Source organism: Lissotriton vulgaris, chromosome 9 (assembly GCF_964263255.1).
Source record: "Lissotriton vulgaris chromosome 9, aLisVul1.2, whole genome shotgun sequence".
In the NCBI taxonomy this organism is placed as follows: Eukaryota; Metazoa; Chordata; class Amphibia; order Caudata; family Salamandridae; genus Lissotriton; species Lissotriton vulgaris.
In genome coordinates, this window is record NC_141697.1 from 400,435,214 (window position 1) to 400,459,104 (window position 23,891).

The window sequence follows — 23,891 nt, forward strand, 5'->3', positions numbered from 1 at the left end:
AAGACAAATGGCCTCTGACGTCGGGTAATGCAGGAAAGATGATGATGATCTTGACTCTACAGCTTTGAGGACCAGGCATTGCTGAGTAAGACCCGGAGCCATGCATGCGCTGTTTCACATCGGATGTCAAGAGCTGAGGGGTCGGTGTCCAGCAGGAGCACCAGCTAACCTTGGCAAATGCACACCATGCAGGGGTCAAATAAGGTGCAATGTCGGAACCAGAAAGGTCCAGGGGACTCACCACAAGCAGGGGAGTCAGGACAGACCAGAACAATCAGGGGAGCCTAAAAGAAACAAAGGTGACCCTCAACAGGACCCACAGGCTGGAGGCACTGGAGTCGGCAGAGGACCTCCAGCATCTCATCAAAAGATGCAGGCCACAGTGCAAACAATGTGATGTGGACGAAGACTTTGGTATATGGAGATGCTTTGGGTTGGGGCTACTTGAAGCCCGAAGATCTTGATGGAAGGAAGCCAACAAGCATTTGCAACTGCAAGTTGGCGCAAGGGATACTGGCATCAAATTTGGTGAGAGGGCAGGGAAGGAGTTGAGAGCTTTGGAGAACCACCACCTGTGTTGCAGAACCTTTCAGAGTCTGGAGGAGCTCAGGATCAGCAGGCTGGTTGACTTAGTTGCAGTGCCTGCAAATGTAGGGCAGTGAATCTTTCACTTTAAGGGAGATTCCTTCAGGTGTCTTTGATGTACACAGGCCTTGGAAGGTTCCTATATGGTGCACGGGCACAGAAGATGCAGGAGACTGAAAGAGAGACAAAGTCGAGCCCAAACAAAATCCAGCAAAAACCAGAGAGCCCAGACGGTAGAAGACAAAGTGGTGTCTGATCTGAATCTTGTCCCACAACAAATCTAGCGACCTACACCCAGGTAAGCCCTTAAGTACCCTAAGGAAAGTGTTGGAACAATTCAGGGGACCCTCCCATGGGAGAGTCTGGACAGGGCGAGGTTACTTCCATGTCCTTTGTCCAGTTTCACACCAGAATTGGACATATGGCTCCCAGAGCTGGTTTGAACTGGGCTATGTACAGAGGCATCAAATATGCCCCTTATGCAGACTTTGTTGTGCTGTCAAGTGCACCCACCCGTTCCCAATACACAAAATTCTGTCTGGGAGGTGGTCACACGTCCCTGTTACAGGATTCCTATTGTTCTGCCTTCCCCTGCTCGAGCTTGGCTGCCTGGGTCTAGAAGGCTGACACCGGGAACACAGAGAGGCTAACGGAGGGCTCTTACAGTGCTTGGAATCATACCTCCCTTACCATTTATGGTGTGGGTGTATGATTCTAACATGTTTGATAGCATACATGATAGGATTAGTTGCAGCCAATTTCGAGATGGTCATAGCATATTTACATGGTGCCCCTTATGGTATACGGCTGCTTCACTTACAACCCGGAAGAATGGACTCCGTAGGCTGTAGAGGTGTTCTGATCATGCAGGGGTACCCTCACACCTAGAACCAAGCACCCTGTCCTCAGGATTGCAAAGATCTGCTATAGGGGTGACTTATAGGTTTTAAGTGCAGTAACCCTCGATATAGGAAGCCTATATCTTAAGCATGTGGTGCCAGCATTAGCTTACACAGGCTGCAATGGCAGGCATGTAGTTCCATTTTGTGTTGAATGGTCTCTCATGGGTGACATAATGCATGCTGCAGCCCATGTGAGACCTATGGTGTACCTATGCTCTGGGTACTTTAGTACCATATACTAAGGACTGATAAGGGTACCCCAGTATCCACTCTGGGATGTACCGAAGTACTGAACATAACAGTTTAAGGGAGAAAGCAGAGTGACTGGGGTCCTGATTAGCAGGATCCCAGTCAGACTAGTCAAAAACAGATTAGCACCAGGCAAAAAGTGGAGGTAGCCATGCAGAAGGATACTACCTTCCTACACTGTGCAGCACCGCGCTAGTGACATTGTATACCAGTGTCGTGTGCAGGCAGATAGGGCGCTGAGCATATACTGAGTGCTCACTTGCAAGACTCCTAATTTAGTTCAGCCAGTAATTCCCTCATTAACTGGAGATGCTGGATGCTAGGTAAATACAACACATTTTTTGCCTATTGACTACTTCCGTCTTTTTTGGGATGCAGGCTTCCTTGAGCTATTCTGCAGCAAACACATTTGTATGGAGAATGGAGGCACTCTTTTGCCTCATTCTAGGGCATACCGATGGACTCCCTCTTCACTTGGGGAACTGAAAAAAATCTTACAGCCAGTCCTTCAGGTCTGCTTGTGTGGTTTGGGTGACTCCTTGCTTCAAACCAGTTATGAACAGAGACAGGCTTATGATTATGCAGTGTTTGCTGCATTTCAACGACAATTCTGCCTCATTGCCCTGGGACCACCCAGCTCATGTTATTGAACATTTGTCTATCAAGTTTCTAGAGATTTATACTCCTGGAAAGAATATAGCAGTTGGTGAGTCCTTGATATTGTACAATGGGTGCCTTCTGTTTTGTTGCTACATACATAGTAAAAGAGCTGGTTATGACATCAAGATGTACATGTTTTGTGTAAGCTTTACTGGTTATGTGTATAGCCTGAGAGTGAACACAGAGAAGGACTCTGTAATACATCGTATAGGTTGTCCTTCCACGTTAGGAGTTAGTGAGAAGATTGCATCGGAGCTGGTCCAATCTCTCCTCCATAACGGCCATAACCTGTATGTAGATAACATCAATACAGGAGTCAAACTGGTTAGTTAACTGTACAGAGCTTGCACTGTGGATTGCAATACCATTCAAAAGTGTTTGCAAGAAGCTCTAAAAAGGGCAAAGTAGTGTGTTGTATCGCAACATACTGCTTAATGTCAAGTTCTCAGACCGGTAGGAAGATTATGTGCTTATTGTAGGTGACGATAACAGCACTTCTTACATTACAGTCTGGGAAACAGATGGCAGAAGTCCACAAACCCACCTTTATACTTGATTACAACAAACATGTGGGTGGAGTGGATAAAAATGACTGTGGGCCAGATATATGAAACAACCAATTAGCAATTTCCAAATTGCACATTTTGGGGTTTTCAATTAGGAAATCACTAAATGCCAAGTACGGCCACAAGCTACCCATATTGTATGACTCAGGCAGGTAAAACATCCTATGATACTGAGCAAATCACGTAATCTCCTCGTGCCTAAAAATGTTTGGGAAAAGGCATTAATGTGTCTGTCTGCAATGGAACTAGTGCTCATGTAAAGCGCTCTGATAGTTTCTGTCAAGTCCACGTGAATTCCTCAGGATCTGGGCGATGCTCAAAGGGGTCCTCCTCCTGACATATCCCCAACTCTGACTGACAAATAACTCAGAGTATTGAGGTTATCAAGCGAGGGAAAGGGATAAGGTAGGTGCAGCGTGGGAAGAGGGAGATCTGTAACAAAATGAACATATGATTTGTTGAGGATATAATTCGAACTACACTCATAAATTCTCACAAGTGCATCTCCTATACCTGTCAACGATCTTCCCTTGTCTGTCAAGAATCCTTTCTGTCTTGTAAGATATCTCTCTCACCGCGGGAGAAATAAAACACCTATAAACAAACACAACCCAATAAATACTCCAACAACCTTCCCCTTTCAATATGAGCAGAACGAGTTAATATGCATACATACCCTTATCATATTTACTCACAGCAAGACGAGAGATAAAGGAGAAATCCAGATAACAGGTAAACTGAAATGGCACATTGTGAGGGAAAGGTATACTGCAACAGGAATGGAGAAATCCTAGAATTCCTCCCTGCTCGTTCGGACATCCACTATGAAACAGCTGCACAGTACATAGATCAACCCCCTCAAAGTCACGTAGATATCAGAACGGAATGTTCTTGCTCAGCGGAGCGAAACCAGCAGGAGCAACCGGCTCCTCATAAACGATCACTGCTACCGGTACGGAGATGAGGGAAAACTTCAGCACCTCGAACCATGCGCTCTACATCCCACCGAACACGAAAGTACGGCAGAAGAACATCAGAGTGCAGAGCGGCCGCCCTGCACCCGGCACTTCCGGTAAAACCAGAATCACATACAACACTCCATGCATTGTACGTGGTTTAAATGATGAACGAATTTCCTCCCAGAAGGGTGGCCTTCTGGGAGATGTAGTTTGGCTGGTATTTCTAGTAAACCTCAGGTAGGCGCGCAGCCTGTCATGACCTGACAGTATGCCCTCCTCCCATGCGCCTCCTAGACCCAGGCTTACCAGGATTATGGGAAAAGAAAAGACGTACTGCATGAGGGGCGTGTACATCGGTGCTTGGCTCTCAGGAATCGTCCTCAGCCGAATACCCCTTTCAAGAAATAAGATACCACAGTTGACCCTTGCGATATCTGGAATCCAGGATGCGCCGAACCTCGTATTGAAGCTGCCCATCTCTCACTACTGGTGGCGCTGCCCTGCACCATGCACACTTCGCTGGTTTCAACAGGCTTCAATGGAACACTGGGTGGATTCTCAATGACACAGGCAGCTTAAGTTTGTATGCCACAGAGTTGATTCTGTGAAGAATAGTGTATGGACCAATGAACCGGGATGAAAGATGCTGCACCACCGGAAGTGGATATTCTTAGTGGAGAGCCATACCTGATCTCCCACCTGATACGTTGGCCCCTCTTCTCTATGGCGATCAGCCCATTTTTTGGAGGACCCTTTGGCTTGGTCCAGGCTCGCTTGTATCTTCCTGTGTATCTTTTGGAGAGACTCCACTTGCGCCAGAACTGTAGGGTGATTCATTACTTAACTCGAAATAACCAGAGGCAGGGTATTGGCATGAAACCCAGGATTAGCTTTGAACGGGGTTTCCCTGATCGAGCAATGCCAAGCATTGTTGTAGGACAGTTCAGCCAACCATAGCACAGACACCCAGGATTCGGTGGCCTCCTTCGAATAACACTGCAAGTATTTCTTTAGAGTCTGATTCAACCGCTCTGTTTGTCCATCAGTTTGCGAATGGAAGCTGGAGGACAGAGCAGCTTCCACATGAAGCACCTTGCACCACATTCTCCAGAACCTGGCAATGAACTGGGGTCCTCTATCGGATACAATGATCCTTGGAAGTCTGTGTAAGCGGACCACATGTGTTAATAGCAACTAAGCGGTCTGTCTGGCAGTGGGAAGATTTTTGCATGGGATAAAGGTACCCATTTTAGTGAGAGTGTCTATGACTACCAGAATTGCGTTTTATCCCTGGTCCATTGGTAAGCCTCGGATGAAATCCAGGCTGATTGTTTGCCATGGTTGTGAAGACGTGGCAGTGGCATCAGCTTCCCCTTGCTCTTGTTTTGCTCCCCTTTTGCACGGGCACATGTTTCACATTGTGACACCCATTCCAATATGGCTTTAGCCATGTTTTCCCACCAAAAACCTGCGCTGGATTAGATGCAGCGTTTTTTTTGTTGTTCCCGGATGACCGGCCAGAACTGCGTCATGCCACCAGTTGAAGGCCTTTACACAAAGTGAATGAGTAGGCAAATACAGTTTATTGTCGTGCAAAGGAACTCTATGTTTGAGGGTTCGATGACGAGATTGCTCTGTCCATCGCTGCCACTGATTGAGGGACCAATTGTCCGTGACTTGTTCAAGGAAATGCTCCATGGTAACCATACACAGAACTTTTTCGGGATCTATGATTGCTTTGGGGAGTTCTTGTCGAGGCACATTGTTCTCTCCTTGTCTGGACAGGGAGTCCGCTTTTTTGTTGTCAGATCTGGGTCAAAAGGTGATAAAAAATCATATTCCGTAAAAAAAGCATCCAATGCATCTGTCTCTGTGTGAGGTGTCGGACTGTTTTCATGAACTGAAGGTTTCTGTGGTCCGAGTAAACTGTAAGGGGATGTTGAGCCGCCCACAAGTAGTGTCTCCACTCTTGGAAGGCATTCTTGATGTCCAACAGTTCTTTTTCGGCCACTGTATAGTTGGTCTTGGCTGAGTTCAGTTTTTTAGAGAGAGATGCCACCAGATGCAGCTGTCCGGTATGTTTATCTCTTTGCGACAGTACCGCTCTGACTGCCACATCTGAGGCGTCTGCCTCTACTACGAACGGAATTCCGGTTTGTGGGTGTCGCAAGATGGGTGCGGTACAGAAGGTTAGTTGAGTGAAAGCCTTCGTGGCTTCGGTTGTCCAAAGAAATGGTGCTCCTTTCCTCAACAAACGTGTCACTGGAGAGGCCAACCGGGAAAAAGGAGAGATGAACCTCCAATAGTAATTGAAGAAACCCAGAAAGCAATTGCACATCTCTCACACTTTAGGGAACAGGCCAATCCCGCACCTCTTCCACTTTGCTCTCAGCCATACTAAACCCCTGAGGACTCCCAAAAAGTTAGTCCTGCTAAACCCACATTTGTTTAACTTGCAAAATGAACTATGTTCTTGCAGTCTTTTGAGGATCAGTGTAATGTGTCTTACATGTTGTTCCTGAGAGACTGAATAGATCAAAATGTCATCTATATATACGATCACTATTCGATCTATGTAGTCCTTGAGTACAACTTTGAGGAAATACTGGAATGCCGCCGGGGCGTTACATAACCCGAATGGCATAACCAAGTATTCGAACAATCCATAAAGTGTTTTGAATGCAGTCTTCCACTCATCCCCTTCGCGTATTCATACCAAGTGATAGGCCCCTCTCAGATCAAGCCTGGTGTAGATGTTGGCCTCCCTCACCTGATCCAGCAACACCGGAATGAGCGGAAGTGGGTATCGACTTCTCACCGTATTCTTGTTCAACAATCGATAATCGATACACATTCTTAGCTCGCCGTTGGCCTTTGCCGTGAAGAAAAGAGGAGAGGCAGCTGGAGAGCAAGAGGGTCGAATGAAGCCAATGGAACTAAAATGGTCTATGTATTCACGCAAGTGTTTGGTTTCGAGCTCGGACAATGCATAGACTCTGCAGGATGGAATGACAGCTCCAGCAACCAAGTCAATATGACAATCATAGTCACGATGAGGGGGTAGGACTTCTGCCTTGACTTCACAAAAAAACCTCTCGATATAAAGCATATTCTGGAGGTAGTTCGGTCTCTTTCTCTGCTGCGGTTGCTCTCTTGTTCTCCTGAGGCGGAAAGCCGGGAGTGTGTTTTTTAACCTGTTTTAATTTGATCTTAAACATTGGACTGTCACATTATTTACTTGCTGCACTTCCTACCTCCTTGCTCTCCCTCTTGGCACTTGAACTCTTCGTTGGAAGGCGCTGCAGCAGAGGTCAGCGCTGCCGCCATTCTGTCGTCGAGTGAGGCCACGCCCCTTTTTCGAAGCCACGCCCCCCTCGAGGGCGCGTGAAACTGACAGAGCATTCATAAGGACGCTGATTACAAGCGCCGGTGGTTGCTCTCTTGTTCTCCTGAGGCGGAAAGCCGGGAGTGTGTTTTTTAACCTGTTTTAATTTGATCTTAAACATTGGACTGTCACATTATTTACTTGCTGCACTTCCTACCTCCTTGCTCTCCCTCTTGGCACTTGAACTCTTCGTTGGAAGGCGCTGCAGCAGAGGTCAGCGCTGCCGCCATTCCGTCGTCGAGTGAGGCCACGCCCCTTTTTCGAAGCCACACCCCCCTACTGACGTTATCTGCAGCTATAAAACATGTGCTTCCATCGGAAGCGCAGCGGACGAGCGCAGCGGGAGCGCCGTTTGCGCGCCGAAGTCGCGCCTAAGTCCAGCCCGTCTGCGCCCGTCCGCGCCGGACCCGCGCCCAACGCCGTAACCCCTGCTCCACTGGCCCCAAAAATTCGTTGGTCCTCTGATCAACTTCTTCACCTCCGTCCTGATACCTGTGCCCCCTTTACTTGCTGTAACATTACTAGTCTAGATACTACTGTTTATTCCTGCCCTCACTGTAACTTTTCTCTTCCCATAGTACCTAGACCTCGGCGTCTACCCTCTAAAATCAATGATCAGCCATCCACCATCTTAAAGGCCGCATTAGTCAATTGCAGATCTCTCCCAGCCCATGCTCATGACATATGGCTATCTCTTGAAACCCACAATTGGGACCTATTGTTTCTTACTGAAACTTGGTTAAAAGACTCCTCCAAACAGGACATCACTCTTGCTACTCCCCCTGGTTATCATTTCATTGGCATTAATCGAGACAACTCTAAGACTGGAGGAGGTCTTGCGATCATTGCTAAATCCCATCTCAAATTAAACCTCACGAAAATTCCCAACCTTGGCATCATCGAAGCCGCTCACTTTTCAATTATGGACCCTGCTTGTTCCATCTGTGCAGGCATACTGGTCTATAATCCCCCGGCCGTCACCTCTTCCTCCCTTATCACTCTGATTCACTCCATCGCCGATTTTTCTCTCAAACACCCCCATTTTACTGTTTTAGGAGATTTTAATATTCATATTGATAATCCCTCCTGCACACTAGCCTCCTCTCTGTTAGAAACCTTACAAGGACTCACCTTGCCTCAACTAGTGACAGGTCCTACTCATATAGCAGGCCATACCCTTGACCTCATTTTTTCCAATCTTCCTTCCCTCTCCACTCTCCCCCCCACTCCTTTGACATGGACCGATCATTATCTTATCCCTTTTTCTTTCACGGCCCCCTCCCCTCCTCCCCCTATCCCCCTTAATCGAGTTAAAGGTCGTAAATGGACCAAAGTTACATGTAACTCCCTGGAAGCTCATCTATATTTTCATTTTAACCAGCTAAATGACCTCAATTTAGAAACATTGAGATTCAATTCGGCCCTCTCGGATGCACTTGACTCGGTTTCCCCTCTGGTCCCCGTCACTTCCTCCAGATCCCGTCCTTCTGCCCCTTGTTCTCCCCTCTGTTGCGTGAGGAAAAGAGCAAGTGTAAGCAGTTGGAACGTAAATGGAGATTGAACTATGATCCTGTAGCCAAATTGGCCTACAAATCTGCCCTGAGTAAGTTCCACAAACTAACACGCTCGTCCATGAGAGCTTACTTTTCTAATTTGATTCAACAGGCGCAGAATTCCTCCAAAACTCTTTTTTCCATAGTGAATGACTTCGTAAATCCTCCTGCTTTAAAATCCCTCTTTACTCCCACTCAAGATCTCTGCAATGGATTGTCTGATTTTTTTCAAGAGAAGATAGTTAAACTCTCCTCCTCCTTTGCAGCAATGGCTCCGGATTTCCCTGATGATTGCCCTGGCCTCCCCTCTTGTTCTTTCAACTCTTTTAGCGAGCTAACTCCTGATCTCGCGTTAGCTTTATTACGCAACGTTAAGTCTGGTTCCCCCCTGGACCCAGTTCCTGCCAAAATCATGGGTAATCTCGCCCCTATCCTTGTGAACCCGTTTCTTTCCATCTGGAATGCCTCTTTGTCGCAAGGTCTATTCCCCTCAGTTTGGAAACAGGCCAGGCTGGTCCCCATACTGAAAAAACCTGGTGCAGACCCTCTGCTTTTTAGCAACTATCGACCTATTTCTCTCCTGCCTAAACCTGCCAAGATATTGGAGAAGGTGGTACAGAAACAAGTGGCACTGTACTTAGAGTCAAATCAGCTGCTACACGACTCTCAGTCCGGTTTTAGATCCGGCTACAGCACCGAGACTGCGCTGCTTGAAGTCTCTGAAATTATCAGGGAATCAGTGGATAGGGGCGAGGAGGCCATGTTGGTCCTCCTCGACCTATCCGCTGCTTTTGATACTGTCTCCCACAAAATACTTACCTCCCGACTACAGCAGCTAGGGGTCGGTGGGACAGTGCTGGCCTGGATTATTTCTTTCCTGTCTAGCCGTTCCCAAAGGGTTACGATGCACCCTTTTGAATCCGAAGACAAACCCCTCCTGTGTGGAGTGCCCCAGGGCTCTGCCTTGAGCCCTCTACTGTTTAATGCTTATGTGGCTCCTCTGGCCAAGGTAGTTGAATCCTGGGGCGTCAGGGTGGTCTCCTACGCTGACGATACTCAGCTTATCTTTTCCTTTCGAGACCATTCTGACTCCCTCTTCTCCAACTTTAGAAACTGCCTTGGTAACATATGCTCCTGGATGTCAGCCAATCACCTTGCCCTTAACACCGACAAAACCGAGGTTCTCTTTTTCAGTAAAAAATCCCCCCCCCCTGCAACCCTCTGGTGGCCTACCATTCTGAATCCCCCACCCTCTCCCGTGAAGGCAGCTCGTAACCTGGGCTTCATTTTTGACAACTCTTTGTCCGGAAATGCCCAAGTTAACAAAGTGGTAGGGGCCTGTTTCTCTAAACTTCGCATGATCAGAAAAATCTTCCCCTTCCTCCCTCTATCCTCACGCAAAACCGTAGTCCAGGCCCTTATCATCACCCATCTAGACTATGCTAATAGTCTATATGCAGGTGCCCCGCACTATCTTATTGACCGCCTGCAAATAGTCCAAAATGTGGCAGCCCGGCTCATCGGTAACATCCCTGCCCGTACTTCAGTCAGAGCCTACCGAGAAGAACTTCATTGGCTTCCCATTTCACGACGCATAGACTTTAAAATTCTGATCCTGACATTTCGGGCTATCCATGGTACTGGCCCACTTTATCTGAAAAAGCGTCTCAAGATCTCTGTTTCAGCCAGACATCTCAGATCCAATAACCTTCGTCTTCTGTTGGTTCCTAGATTCAGGCTTTCTCGGACTGGCGGCAGATCTTTCACCGTCACTGCCGCCAAGCTCTGGAATAGCCTCCCCCTTGACCTCAGGTTCTGCGAATCTGAGCCAGCCTTTCGCCGCAAACTCAGGACCTGGCTGTTCACTAGGCGGTAGGACTTGGAACTGTCAACTCCTCACCGTTTCCCATTTTCTCTGTGAGATATGATCTTGGTTACTCCTCATGGGGACAGTTATGTAATCTTAGCGCCGGGACACCTCCATCGGAGGTAGCTGCGCGCTCTATAAGCTCCATAAATAAATAAATAAATAAACATGGTATATTTGGGCTAGGGCCAATGTGTGTGTGTGTAGGGGTCTTTCATGCAATTTGTTAGGAATTTGGTTGATTGGAAACATATGTTTTTTTGTCTCCAATTCACTGTAGGGATATGTTGCCACAACCATGGCATGCCCAAGATGACCTCATACCGAGGTGCCTCAATAATGTTCTACTTAATATCCTCCTCGTGGCCCTGAGGTTCTCCTTTCAGGACCGATTCCACATCTTCTGTGTGTTCTGTGTTAGGACCTGACTTCAGCGCGGTGCCGTCTACAGTTAACACCTGTTTTGGCTTGTCACTCTCTGTAATCCCAGTCATTGTACCTAACCACAACCAATGAAGTTTCTGGTGGCTCCGGAATCAATCATGGTCCATACCTGAAGATTTTTCAATTCTGTCTTAAGGATCAGGGACAGCACTATGTGTGACTGTGTTTTTTGCTTCAGGGATCGCTAAAGACGGTAAACTCCATTCCCTCTCTTGTAGTTCTGCCTCTGGGGTCTCTGTCTCAGTAGGGTCTCCTTTATTGGAAGACCGAACCGCCACAATAGCCATATCTTTACTGGAATAATAAGTATTCAGTTTCTTGGGTTTCAGTGGGCAATCCCTCAAAAAGTATCCTTTCTTCCCACAATACATACAGAGCCCGTGTGCCCGACGGCTCTCTCTCTCGGTTTTGGATAATGGGGACCTCATAGCTCGTACATCCATTGGTTCAAGACCTGTTTCCTTTGGGGTGTATGTGGAATGACCATCATGCTCTATCCCGATGAAACCCCTTTCTCCTCGTCTACGGTCTCCTCCCCTCTCTGCTAATCTATGGTCTAACCTTAAGGTAAGATTGATTAAGTTGGTGCAAGTGGTAGGTTGCGGATCAATTTGTGCCAACACATCCTTCATATACTCTCTTAATCCCTGGTAGTAGATCGACATCATTTTCTCCTCTGGCCAGGCGGTTTAAAAGCTGTCAAATAGGTTACCAGGTCCCTTTTTCCCTGTCGTAGCTCTAGTAGCTCCCTGTCTGCTCTAAAGCCCAGCGATCGAACACCCTCTCGTACTCTCTCAGAAAAGCTGTCCAGTCCGTGAGCAATGGATCCTCGTTCCTGACCAAAGGAACCGCCCAGTTGGCAGCATCCCCGGTCAGGTACGAAATAGCAAAAGCCACACTTGAAATATTAGTAGGAAAAGAAGCAGATTTGCAAGAGAAATGTAGAGCTATCTGTGTCAGAAATGTTTATATTTTTAACTGATCTCCAGATTACCGCTCCGGACTAGCCAAACGTATAGGAGGTGGAACGGTCACCTGAATCTGTGATGTAGTTGAGGCATCAAATGGATTCCTAGACTGTCTATCCAGCCTTTCTCTTAGAGCGGCTGTCTCTGCTCTGGAAGTAGCCAATTCCTGTTGGACTGCCACCAATGCTTGCAACACATTATCTAAAGACGCCATCTTTGTGAATGGCCCAGACCGGGAGGAGAGTAATTTGTGGGTACGTGATTCTGTCACGTCCACGTGAACTCCTCAGGATCTGGGGTTGCTCAAAGGGGTCCACCTCCTTACATCCCCAACTCTGAATGACAAATAACCCAGAGTATTGAGGCGATCGAGCGAGGGAAACGTATAAGGTAGGTGCAGCATGGGAAGAGGGATCTCTGCAACATATGATTAGTTGAGGATATAATTCTAACTACACTCATAAATTCTCGCTGGTGCATCTCTTATACCTGTCAATGATCTTCCCTTGTTGGTCAAGAATCCTCTCTGTCTTGAAAGATACCTCTCTCACCGCAGGAGAAATAAAACACCTATTAACAAACACAACCCAATTATTACTCCAACAATCTTCCCCTTTCGGTATAAGCAGAAAAAGTTAATATGGATACATACCCTTATCATACTACCTCACTGCAAGAAGAGAGATAAAGGAGAAATCCAGATAACAGGTAAACAGAAATTGACACTTTCTGAGGAAAAGGTATACTGCAACAGGAATTGAGAAATCCTAGAATTCCTCCCTGCTCGTTGGGACATCCACTATGAAACAGCTCCACAGTACATAGATCAACACCCTCAAAGTCACATAGTAACAAGGTTTCCACACTGAACCAAGAAAAAGAAAAAAGGCAGTACCTCAGTCAGTATTTCCAGCACCAGACACCGTACCTGTCATCAGGTGCCTTCACTCTCCTGAACTAATGAAAGATCCTCATCCAAAAGGAAAACCGTGGTTTACTTGGGGGAATGAAACAAAGTGAGAGGTACCCCTTAAATAAATTCAAGGGAAGTAGGGTTAAACAACCAATACTGAGAAGAAGTTCCCTTGAATAAAATATTCAATAAAACAACTTAATTTACAAATCAATTAGGACAATAAAGTTAAGAAAATTGTTCACAATTTATTAATATTACAAAATATGTTAAAAAACACAAGTGGGCAAAAGCGCCACTGTACACAAATAAAAACAAATAAATTGGAGGACAAATTGTTAAAACGGTTTTTTGACATACATGGAAATCAAAATCGACCAGCAATATTGATACAAGGAAGGGGGAACAGACAACAGTATGACATCCAATTGTACAGTACTAGGTGTATATTCAAACTCAATGTGATACCCATGTGCTGTGCACAGTTTTTATATTGTATCAACACAGGTATCCGAGTCTTAAGAATTATACTTGAAAATGCGTCGACGCGTTTCGGTGGTTAAAATAGTTTTGGACCACCTTTATCAAGACTCTATATTTTGTCTGTCGTGTATCTGGGGTCAAAAACGATCACCCTAAAGAGTGAATATACAGAGAATTAGAATTGATGTAACATTATATTTTTAGTTAAAACAGAAATTTGCAAGTATTATACATTGTCAAAACCTTTTTTCTTAACTATACATTTTTAGTTTATAACAACATTCACCTTTAGTCAGAATGTACCCAATATAATTTATAAACTCTATCTTGATGGTACAACATGGCTGCTAAAGAAAATTGTCGATGGAAAACATTTTACGGGGACAATCCACCTAATGTCCTTCAACATTGTTTCACTAACAGTATAAAGTGACGTTTTTTAGAAAAACAACCATTTTGTAATTTATCCAAAATCTTGTTTAGCACATATAGTGATACTGTTGATATCGGTCTCAGAAAAATCGTTACAAAACATATGGCATTGTGCAATAGGCATTTGGCATAGAGACAATATATTGCGACAATTTTCGGCGATTTTCTTAAAACAAAGTACTATAAATAATGACATTCAGCACAAGAAGCGGTCTGGTCTATAAATGCTCTAAGTTTTTGCTAAATACGGGTCCCTGTTAATTGGATCCTTAACTGAAGGTTTATAACACCTACTTAATTTAATTCAGATGAGTTAGTTTAATGTAATTCAATTAAACTGGTAATTTGTCTAAATATCTTTAAATTCTTCTTTGGATAAACTCCCTGTACGTTTAGTTGTGGAAATGTGCGCTTTAGGATAAGTGGGTGGACATCAGTTTTCCTTCACACTTTTATATGACTGGCTTCAGTTTATCGGTTTAAAAATCCTGGTAACTACAATTATAGAAGCAGTTAGAATATGGCTTTAAACTATGTTGTTTTTCGCAAATTTATAATGTGTTTTATCCTACCTGCAGATAAACGTGATGCGCTTGGCAATATTGCTCGTCAAGGAGCGTCTTTTTCTTTTTTAAAAAAAGTGGAAACCAGGGGTGCTTTCGTCTTGTCCTCCCGGCGGAAACAATCGTTTCACTAAAGGGCGGCATAAGGTTGTAAAGTTGCTTTTAGTGGTTGAGGTAATAGCGTTTAACAAATTTATATGGGATTCCTACGATGCGTGTAACGCTTACCTATTCGGCCGAAGAGAACTGCCTGCTTCTCTGGTTTCAGTCCGGTTACTGGAGACCACTGAGGGGTCGGTTTAAATAGAATATCTACCGCTTGATTGGTTCCCGATATTAGGCCAATCAGGAACTTGTGTTTTAATCTACCGCTTGATTGGTTCCCGTTTCTAGACCAATCTGGAACTTGTATTTTAATCCCAGGAGTTTGCATGTCCGGGCTTGAAATGCTCGACTGCCATTGGGCCGAGATTAAGGTCTATGATTGGTTTGGTCATCTATGCTCTAATACCCTATTCTATGGCCATGTTGAGAAGGCGAGTTACTCGAACCAATTAAACCGAGTCTACTTTTATTTGGGTTATAACTAGAGCAACTAAGGTTGAAAAAACTAAGAATTTAACGGGTGTTCCAGTGTATTTGACCGCTATCTGTGAACCTATGATTATTGACTGACATATACAACGGACTCACTGAAGCAGTGGGGCTTTTAGTAAGTTAGAATAAAAGGCATTATATTGACAGACTTACTCTAGTGAACTGCCGTTTATTGTAACAGAAGAAAACGGCGCGCTTTCTATGATTAGTGAGTTTAAATTAAATAAGTTTAAGTGGACTAATTATGTTTGTTACAGATCCAAAAGGATATACAATTGTCTCTGGCATTCAGAAATGACGATTTTAGATGTTTTAGGACTCAATGTTATTTTGATGACTAGCGAGGGGACTATATTTATCATAAATAAAGAAAGACATGATTTTTGCAGTGAACGGTTTGGATTATTTTTTGACTTGGAGAAATGCATTGTGTTGGGAACTAAATGCATTGGGTCCAGTCTTCTCTGGTATTGAGGCCATTGCGAATAGTATCCAGAAAACAGAAAAACCACTGTTCCCTGGTTTTTCTAAGTTTATTGATATCCCCACCACGTCTGGTGGTTCTGATCTTTTCGATGATATACCACCGTATATCATCACAGGTGTGATTTTTTTCTTTATAATGTTCTGTCAAGGGTGCATTACTTTTATTTGTTCGGATAGCAGATTTATGTTCTAGTATTCGCAATCTGAGCTCCCTGCTAGTTTCACCTACATAACCCAGGTTGCAGGGGCATAATAGCAAATACACTACATTTTGGCTCCTACAGTTGTTAAATGTTTTGGATCTGAGCGTTTTGCCATTATATTCAAGGCTGGAACTTATAATACAATGCGGGCATATAGAACACGTGCCGCATTTGTAGCTGCCTAGTGCTCTAGATCCATTCAGAGTGAGTTGGGATTCATTTGGAGACTTATAGGTGTGTACTAGGCTATTCCGAAGAGTTTTGTTTCTCCGAAAGGAGAACAAAGGTTTGTCCAATTTGTTATCGGTATCATAATTTATTATGCACCAGTTTCTGTAAACTATATTCTTAATCTGATTACTCAGATGTGAGAGTTGTGTTACAAAAACAATTCTGTCCATTTTATTATTGGTTTTAATTTTATTTTGGTCTAATAGACTGTCACGATTATAAAATCTTGCCCTTTTGAAGGAATTTTTAATCAGTTTGTTAGGGTACCCTCTCTCTTTAAGTTGTTTCTTCATGTTGTCTGAATGCTTATAAAAATCATCTAAGTCAGAACAATTTCGCCTCAATCTTAAAAATTCACCGAATGGCACATTGTCTTTTTGCGCCTTTGGGTGGTTGCTTGAGTAATGTAAAAGGGAGTTCTTATCGGTTGGTTTGTTAAAAAGCTCTACTTTAAGGCTACCTTCCTGATCTTTGATCTTAATATCAAGGAATTCTACGCTTGTATTACTATGATGTCCTGTAAATCTCAGGTTAGGGTCACCCAAATTAATCCATTGCAGGAAGTTGAGTAATTCCTCGCTGGCACCGCTCCAGATGAAGATGATATCATCAATATAGCGGTGCCAGCAGGAAACATTTTTGAAAAAAGGGGCTACCTCATTGAAGATATGTTTTAGTTCGAAATTCCCAACGTACAGACATGCCAGACTAGGGGCACAGGTAGTCCCCATGCTGGTGCCCTTAATCTGGAGGTACAGATCATCCTTGAACAGGAAGAAGTTTCTTTTAAGAATTAGATGGATACAAGACATGATGAAATAGTCTTCACCTCCATGGAGATCTTCATTTTCAAGTATTGAGGCTATCACTTCCAAGGTGTTATTTTGGGGGATATTGGTATAGAGAGCTTCTATATCTAGGGTGACCAAGAACTGGGTCACCCTATTGAACTCTCTGCCTTCAAACACCGATATTGCATGAGAGGTGTCTTTGAGGTAAGACTTCTGTTTTTTCACAATCGGTTGTAGAAAGAAGTCTACATACCGACTTAGGGGCTCAAGGATAGATCCTATTCCACTGATTATGGGTCTCATGGGTGGATCATAAAGATCTTTGTGAATTTTTGGAAGTCCATACATAGCTGGGGTAATCGGATTTTGATTGAGCAGAAATTTATATTCATTATCACTTATGGCTCCCCTTTCTTTACCATCTCTTAAAAGATGGGCTACTTCACTTTTTAATTTACTGAGCTCTTGGAATCTGGATTTTTCATAGTGTTCTTTGATACTTAAGAGGTCTCTCATCTTGTTCTCATATTTTACAGTATCGAAGATCACAACTCCCCCGCCCTTATCAGCGGGTTTGATTGTTAAATCCAAATTGTTCTGTAGATTATTTAGTGCCTCTCTCTGTTTCTTTGAAAAGTTTTTGATTTCCATGTATGTCAAAAAACCGTTTTAACAATTTTTCCTCCAATTTATTTGTTTTTATTTGTGTACAGTGGCGCTTTTGCCCACTTGTTTTTTTTAACATATTTTGTAATATTAATAAATTGTGAACAATTTTCTTAACTTTATTGTCCTAATTGATTTGTAAATTAAGTTGTTTTATTGAATATTTTATTCAAGGGAACTTCTTCTCAGTATTACTTGGGGGAAGACAGTAAACTTGTGGGTGAAAGTTTCATCATAAGACTTCTCCCGCCGCGGGCGGGATACAAGAACGGAATGTTCTCGCTCAGCCAAGCGAAACGCAACAGGAGCAACCGGCTCCTTACAAATGATCACTGCTACTGGGAAGGAAATGAGGGAAAACTTTAACGCCTCGAACCATGCACGTGAAATCCCTCGAAACACAAAAGTACAGCAGAAAAACATCAGAGAGTGCAGAGCGACTTCCCTGCACCCGGCACTTCCTCTAAAACCAGAATCACGACAACGCTCCATGCGTTGTACGTGGTTTAAATGATGAACAAATTCTTCTGGGAGATGTAGTTTGGCTGGTAGTTCTAGTAAAAGTCAGGTAGGCTCGCAGCCTGTCATGATCTGACACCTTTGGTGCGTGTTTGCGCTATATAAAATGGCAACAACAAAAAAAAGAATCGCATTGCTAAATAGGAAATAATAATTTGCGATTGCCTATTTAGTCGCAATTTGAAATTACCTATTCAGTCACAATTTGCAAATGCAGTTGCAAATTGGAGACCACATAAAAATAAAGAGATTCTGTTTCCTGGGTCAGGGAGATGACCTCACAAACAGGAAGTGCTGCCTATGAGAAACCAGGAGAGCAGGCAGAGTGAGGTTGGAGATCTCCTGTGACCTGAGGAGCCCCAAAACCTTAATAAATGCCACAGGAATGGGCAGCCAACAGGCAGAGGAGGCAGGGGTGAGAAAGCGCAAATTGAAGTTCTGCTAAAAAGAACTGGAGATACTAACTAAGGAGTGCTGCAACAATCATGAGCAGCTGTTTGTCCGTGCATCTATGGCTGTGCCTGATACCCAGAAATGCAAAATCTGGATGGACTGGCAGCAAAAAATAAATGCTGTAGGTGTGGCTCAGCTCTTGGTGGAAGCAATACTGAAGAGGTTGTATGACCTCGGGTCATCAAAGAAAGGGTGGCAACATGTCTGGACGAGTTCTGAGCAACAGAAGATGTTCCCTCAACATTTCCTCCAACAACGACACTGGAGGCAATAGTAGAGACAACCCTGGAGCCAGAGGCAGTAGTTGGATTTAGCAGCATTAGCACTTCTACCTCGGACCATTGCAATGTAAGTGTAAAGATAAATACCTCTATACTATATGCATATAAAATTACAACTGATACAAGCAGATAAGGATGGGACTATTACATAGCTAAATTACCCCTTATGGTGTACACGGGACTTGTAGTAGAAAAACGACACACTGTATTCAGTGTCAGACATTGATTACATCATACTTTTCAAGTACAGACAAATGGGGTCCCCATAAAATGACATTAATAGCATGTCCATACTTCTGATAAATACACCTGAGGAAGACCAATAATGAAGGAGAAGAACAGGCCCAAATGATGGGGGAAGAAGCAGTATTGGTGAAGAGTCTGCCCACAACACCTCATGGCCACTCCAGCAGTGTTTTTGTCCCCCACAGCCACCATTATTTATAGATGAGGATGTTATCCAGCCACCCACTTCAATCCAGCCTCAAGTTGGCAGGACCCCAATACCAGCATTCTGGGTCCCAGAAAACAGCAAAAGCTGTTTGGTGGGCTTCAGGCGTCCATGCTGCAGATTCAGTACCTGCAGTACACACAAATTAAATTAGTCAACAGAAATTGCAAAACATTCAGCATACAATATCTGTAGGTTTCAATACAGTGGCCACTAAAATGGACAACCTAACTAGTCCTAGAGAAACTAGGCACACAGATGAAAGAGAAAACTAACAATTAGAGGCTCAGAGAGAGAAGCAGTGCTTTGCGTATGGGTGCCTTAACAAGCTCCTTTGGAATACTTGCACATGTCACCTCAGCCTTATCACAGCATACTGTGACATTATTGGTCGAAATGGGCCACTTCAGTGATAATGTGTCTAGGGGCCTTGGCCAGATTACCACTGCAGTGGAAGCAAAGGGAGAGTGCAATTTGCAAGTGGGGTGGTTGATAGTAATTAATTTTCGAGTGTCAGAAGCATCTCTGCCACAGATGCATTTCTGCTGCTAGCTGTACTTCTGCACCTCAACATAGTGGAATAACCAATTCTGCATGTAGTCACATAAAATATGAAGGGTACCAGTCGGGGAGTGCGTAAATATTTTGGTCTAATTTAGGTTTGTGCTGTAACCAACTTACATATTGTTCTCAGGTTACATCCATTTATGTGTAATACAGATTATTTTGAAACAGTAGTGAAACACTTGACAATAATGGTCTCTTCACTTTGATAAATCAAACTATTGTGCAATCATTTAATTTCAATTTGTTGAACTAACCATTACTTACCTTGCAAAGTAATGTGTGGCAATGAGGTTCCTGCACCTCCTCCCCTCCACTGCTATGCTCTTCTCAGTTGGATGTTGAACTGGTGGGCCGACTTGCTAATCCTCAAAATAAGGTTCTGACACTGCAATCTGTAGGCCTCTCCTGCAGGTAATGTTGTGTAGTATGGCACACTCTGATACGATCTTACATGCTCATTCTGGGTCAAATTGTAGGGCACTCTCACTCTTGTGCAGCAGTAAAACTGTGATTTCAGGAGCCAAAATGTCTGCTCAATTTGAATCCTGGTACGATGATGTGCATTGTTATATCTCCTTTCATTCTGGGTGGTGGTAGAGAGGTAGGGTGTAAGAAAATCCAGGGACATAGGGGATTACACAGTCACCTAAAACACATACATGAGGCAACATACATTTTGTGGAGATTGGGCATAGCAATTATGTTTTGACTTTTATTTTCAATGTTCAACAAATATCCATAATCAAACTCCCCTCTTTCCAGTCGGCTGCAAACTCCTCTGTGCCTTAACAAGAAGGAGTTATGGGTTCTTCCATGATATTGTGACACTATATCGCTGATAATGCTGTGAGCATAGCATGCCACTTGAATGTTAGGGCAATGGGTACATTTGTTGTTCCTCAGCATATATTCAATATTGAATGGTGAATATATGAGCACATGTTTCCCATCTATCGACCCCATGACATGGGGGATTTGGCAATCCCGTAAATATTGCAACTTAGTACTTTGTATTTCCTGTGCATTCCCGGGTAAGTATATGTGATGGTGGATGTAGATAAGCATGGCATCTAGAAACCTCCTGAAGAAACGCGAAAGTGCACTTTAAGACATCCCTTCTGCAACAGCTATCACATCCTGGTAACTTCTACTGGCTAATAGGTGTAACGAGTACAACACCTGAACATGGTTGGGGATGGAATAGCTGTGCAGAGTACTGCTTTCGAAATGTGACTTAGAAAGGTCCATGATATTTAGAATGAAAATGCTACGTAGCCTTTATTGGTTATACATTTCTTCTTCTGTTTGTTGGAAAAGGGTCATCCTGGCTCAAACAATTCCTTCTTGTCTCTGCATCCTCTCCTGCTGAGCAGTCAGTATGTGCATTTTCCTTGCTATCAGGTACAGGGCAGCCATTGTGGACATCTGTGGTGCATTCTGGGCCTGCTTTTATAATTTGCACTAATTTACTAACTGGTTTGAATTGCTGGTACATTTTATGGGGAAACAGGCCTATCCTCTATTTTCGACTCAGTTACACAACCCCTTTGCACAGTCGGTATTAGTGATTCCCAAATACCGACTCACTATTTCGGTTTGCTAAAATGTGCTAGTCACATTGGCACAGGGTCACACTGATTTGCATATAGCCATGTCTGAAGTGGGGTGGCAGAGTGGGCTGAAGAACAATGATGGATTAAACCCAGATCTTTTGACTGGGTGTGAGTGTTTGATTGATTCAGATGCTCCGTCCATCACCACCCCCTTTTGTACCACTTTTGGCCGCCATAAGTGTGGCAGGGTATGCTCAGACGAAAGACCATTGCTCACTTTGCCACTGGATTCAAGCAAGCCGGGCTGAAGATGGCTGGAAAGCCAGAAACCGGTCCTCGGAAGCTTGTTTCCGGTCCAGGGAAGACATGGCTTGGCAGTTCGGGCTGGACTGTTCCCATGAGGCACAGGGTCAGACTGATTTGCATATAGCCATGTCTGAACTGGGGTGGCAGAGTGGGCTAAAGAACGGTGATGGATTAAACCCAGATCTTTTGACTGGGTGTGAGTGTTTGATTGATTCAGATGTTCCGTCCATCACCACCCCCTTTTTGTACCGCTTTTGGCTGCCATAAGTGTGGCAAGGTATGCTCAGACGTGAGTCCCTTGCTCACTTTGCCACTGGATTCAAGCAAGCCGGGCTGAAGACGGCTGGAATGCCAGAAACCGGTCCTTGGAAGCTTGTTTCCAGTCCAGGGATGACATGGCTTGGCAGTTCGGCTGGACTGTTCCCATGAGGCACAGGGTCAGAATGATTTGCATATAGCCATGTCTGAACTGGGGTGGCAGAGTGGGCTAAATAATGGTGATGGATTAAACCCAGATCTTTTGACTGGGTGTGAGTGTTTGATTGATTCAGATGCTCCGTCCCCTTTTGTACCGCTTTTGGCCGCCATAAGTGTGGCAGGGTATGCTCAGACGTGAGTCCCTTGCTCACTTTGCCACTGGATTCAAGCAAGCCAGGCTGAAGACAGCTGGAATGCCAGAAACCAGTCCTCGGCAGCTTGTTTCCGGTCCAGGGAAGACATGGTTTGGCAGTTCGGGCTGGACTGTTCCCATGAGGCACAGGGTCAGACTGATTTGCATATAGCCATGTCTGAACTGGGGTGGCAGAGTGGGCTAAAGAACGGTGATGGATTAAACCCAGATCTTTTGACTGGGTGTGAGTGTTTGCTTGATTCAGATGCTCCGTCCATCACCACCCCCTTTTGTACCGCTTTTAACCGCCATAAGTGTGGCAGGGTATGCTCAGACGTGAGTCCCTTGCTCACTTTGCCACTGGATTCAAGCAATCCGGGCTGAAGACGACTGGAATGCCAGAAACCGGTCCTCAGAAGCTTGTTTCCGGTCCAGGGAAGACATGGCTTGGCAGTTCGGGCTGGACTGTTCCCATGAGGCACAGGGTCAGACTGATTTGCATATAGCCATGTCTGAACTGGGGTGGCAGAGTGGGCTAAAGAACGCTGATCCATTAAAACCAAATCTTTTGACTGGGTGTGAGTGTTTGATTGATTCAGATGCTCCGTCTATCACCACCCCCTTATGTACCAGTCACAAATTGGTAGCATCGCAATTTTAGGTTTGCGAATGGCTTTCGTACATAGCTTACAGCCCTTTTTTCATTCACAAACCAGTTTGCATCCCATTTCTGATTCGCAAATTGTTTGTATATTTGGTCACAAGTCTTCAAACATATAATGTGAGTTGTAAAGTTTGCACATGATAAGAGGTTGGCTACTCACCTGATTCAGTTGGCAACATATAAGGCATATGTTGTTTATTGGCAGAACAACACAGGAAGACTGACATCCTTCCTTGACTTTCAATTGGCTCTTATTGAAAGCTTTACTGCCGTAGAAGCAGTAGTTTTTACTCTGTCTGTTGTGGATGACATTGCAAGTCTTCAGGACTGGCAATTTGCTGACTGCATTCCTGCAACAGAGGAAAAGAGTCGCTGATATTACAATTGCAGAGCTTGTTGTTGGCAAGAAAAGAGCCAGGAGAGTAGATACACACAATTGGGGCATTGTTTTTATGGGGATAAGTCGGTTCATGCTGGGTGGAAGGAATTTTGTGAATAAGCCCTAGTTCCGGAAGTTTCCATCACAGAAAGGTAAGGAAAAGGAGTGATTTTGTGGAAAAGGATGAAGGTTGCAGGGCATTATGGGTACGAAAAACCTCATGGTATCCATGCAAGGCACACCACTCTGGAATCCCCTGGTTGTCAAGTTTTTAAAAATATCTGTGATTTGTAGGCTTGCACTGGGGGCACAACAGAACACCCCCGAATATGTCAGCTACCCCTTTTGCTTATCTATCAATGCAGTGCTTTAGGGCCTTTAGTGTTGTGGTTTCTTGCCCACCCACACAAGTGTAATGACATTATTCTTTTTTTTTAAACAGTGTTTTTACTGATTTCAGTGACAGTTGTACAAATAACATTGAACAACACATTTCCAAGTTACTCATAACTTTACTTTTCTACAGGAGTCATCATCAAATAGACATCAATGAACCCCATCTCGGTCTGCATTTCTGCGCATTTCTAATTCCACCGTTGGGGACA